The sequence below is a fragment of the Belonocnema kinseyi genome, chromosome 7, assembly GCF_010883055.1.
Source record: "Belonocnema kinseyi isolate 2016_QV_RU_SX_M_011 chromosome 7, B_treatae_v1, whole genome shotgun sequence".
Classification (NCBI taxonomy): Eukaryota; Metazoa; Arthropoda; class Insecta; order Hymenoptera; family Cynipidae; genus Belonocnema; species Belonocnema kinseyi.
This window is the reverse complement of record NC_046663.1, coordinates 137,167,870-137,171,325: the sequence shown is the minus strand read 5'-3', so window position 1 is coordinate 137,171,325 and position 3,456 is coordinate 137,167,870.

Below are 3,456 nucleotides of genomic sequence, written 5' to 3'. Positions count from 1 at the left end.
TATAATTATGTTATATTATAATAGTCTTATTTATATCTTTATCCGCATTTGAAAGAAATTAAAGAAATTGGCGATTTTGGAATTCATTTCGTTTGGATAAAAACTCCATCGTTGAAAATACATTTTTGAAACTGAAAATTTAACAAATTTAACTATTTGGTTGAAAGTTCAACTCTTTGACTGAAAACTCATATTTTTCGCTTAAAAAATTCAACTTTTTATAGATCAATGGTCTTTTTGACTTTAAAATTGAATAATTTTGTTGAAAATTCATGTATTTTGTTTAAAATTTGTCTGTTTTGTAGATAATTAATCTTCTTTGTCGAAAATTCACATTTTCCCTTGAAAATTTAACAATTTTGTTGAAAATTCGTTTTTTTCTTGTTCAATTCAATTTTTTATCACAGTTTTTATCTGGAATTTGAACTATTCTATTTTTGGTTGAAATTGTATCTTGTACATTGTATTAGTTAAAACACGAATTATTTGATAGAAAATTAATTTATTTGTTTTCGATTATGATTTTTTTTTAATTGAAAGAATTTTTAAACAAAATTTTTTAAATCGAATTTAAGGTATTAAAAATGGAAAAATAATTGATTTTACAAGATGATTTTGAATCCGTTGAAAATTAAAGAATTAATAGATATTAGTTTTTAAAATTATTTTCAATGATGACTTCAAATATTGTTTCAGTCTAAAAAAATTTTATTTTTAACCCATTCATTTTGAAATTTTATAATTAAAAAAAAGTTAATTATTAGCAATATTTGACTGTTCATTTAAAACAATCCATTACGAACAACTGTTAAAAACTATACAAATTGAACAGAATGGTTCGAAATAGAAAGCCTTGAATTGCTAAATTTGTAATGAGCTAAATTTTAAGTTTAAACGCTACAATTTTAATTTAAAAAAAGATTCCGAATTAATTTAAAACTTGAAATTATTTCAAATAATTTGAAAGACGATGCAGATTTTTGCAGATTTAAAAAAAATAAGCTTTTTGAGAATTGTAAAATATTTAAAAAGAATAACAACAATGGTTGTGATTGTTAAGAAAATTAAAAATGATTTTTGATTTTGAAAAATTAATTTCAAGTGAGTATTTGAAAAGAATTAAAAAATTAAAAAAAAAAGAATCAGGACGATTTTAAGGCAATTTTTTCATTTTGCATTGTTTTTAATTTTAGGAAAAAGCTAATTAAAAAATATATCAATTTTCAACCTAAAAGTTTACTTTTTAACAAAATAAATTAATTTTCTATCAAATAATTGGTGTTTTAACTAATACAATACACAGGATAAAGTTTCAACCAAAAATGGAATAGTTCAATTTACACATAAAAGCGATTAATTTTTAATGAATCCTATAATAGTTACATTTTCAGATAAAGAAAAATAATTGAAAAAAAATTGAATTTTCTATCAAATTGTTGTTCATAGTAATAATAGTTACATGATATAAATTTTTAAAACTTGACCAATTTCCAAAAATTTATATATTTTTATTCACGTTATCATTTTATTAGTTATTAAAATTCAAATATTCACAACATTGGCAAAATCTCGTTTGGATAAAAACTCAGTTACTTGGTTGAAAACTAAATTATTTTGTTGAAAATGTAACTATTTTGTAAAAAAAAGTCCTCTTGTCTATCAAAAGTTCAACTACTTTTTAAAAATTTATTAATTTTTCTATTTAATAACTATTCTGATGAAACTATGTTTTATGTGTTGTAAAAATACATGTTTGAAACTACAAATAAGCTCTACCATTTTTAGTTAAAAAAATCATGTATTTTGTTAAAAATTCGTCTTTCTTTGTAGAAGTTAAATTTTTTTATGGAAAATTTATACTTTTTGGTTAAAAATTAAAATTTCCGGATGAAATGTCAACTGTAAATATTTTTTGGCAGCAAAGTCGTTTCGTTGTAAATGCAACTATATTGTTAAAAATTAAAATCGTAATTTTTGTGTGGAAAATTCGATTATTCACTTAAATTTGAACTACTTAGTAACAAAATTAATTTTTTCTTTTTATGGATTCATAATTATAGTTGAAAATTTAACTATTAGCCTTCAAATTAACTTTTTGTTAAAAATTTTACTGTTTTGTAAACAATGCATATTTTGGGCGTTAAAAGTAAAAAATTTGATAGAAAGTTAAACTATTTGGTTAAAAACAAAAATTTCGGTTGGAAAATCATAGCTTTTTTTGTAGATAATACTCTTTTTGACTTTGAAATTAAATAATTTCGTTGAAAGTTCATGTATTTTGTTGGAAATTGATCTTGTTTGGTAGAAATTTAATGTTTTTGGTTGAAAATGTATCATTTTGGTCAAAAATGCAATTGTTTGGTTCTAATATCAACTCTACATCTTCTTGAATTTAAAAGTCGATTATTTCACTAAGAGTTGAATTACTTTGCAAAAAAATACGCTTTTTTAAACAGCATTTTATAATTATTGATTTCAAATCGTAGATTTCAAATTATTTACGTCTTACGGTCCAATCGTAAATCGAAAAAATAAATATGAGTCAAAAAAACATGTTCTTCGAAACTCAGATATTTATTTAATAGAAAAAACTCCTTTCAAAACTTCCTGACGTTTCAGTACACATGCGTACCTTTTTCAAAGGTTCTTAAACCTAAATAATTATATTAAAAATTAGTAATTTTAGTACGAACAAATATGATGGATAATTACGTAGATTTGAAGACATTGTTACCTGAGTTGATGATAGTTTAAATAGTCAAACAGATCAATTTTCAGTAAAAGAAAAGGAACATTTCAGTCAATAGTTTTAAGAAAATTAATTAAAATTTAGTCATTTTTTGAAGTCTCAAAAATTTTTTTCGAGACTTCAATCGATTACACTACATTTTTTAAAATTGTACGAGAAAAACAAAATTGGCGTAGGTTAGGATGGACGAACAGAAATTGACAGTTTTAGAAATACATGAAGAATACGTAATGAACGATGATGTAATAGGCAAGTTTCCATTGAAAACAACTGATGTGGAAGCGCGTAATTGAGTTTAAATTTGAAATAAGAAATTAAAAAATTTTTTTTTTAATTTTTAAAAAAATATGTATATGTACACATCCACACATATGCATATATATATATATACACACACATATAGCATACATAGATATACACATATATACATATAGAGATGATTAATATTAAAAACATTATTTTATAATACTCTGATAAATTTTATTGATATTTAGAATTTCAGTCTGTAAATTAACAGAACTTTTACGATATTTGTTTATAAAAATAGACTTAATAATACGTCGTTGATAAGTATTTTTTTCTGTAGCTAATATTTTAATACGTTGAAAATCAAAATCAAAGTAATGATTGAAATTCCAAGAATGTTGCGACAAACCTGTATTAAAATTCCCAACTTCACAATCTCTTTTGTGTTCAGCAATTCTAGT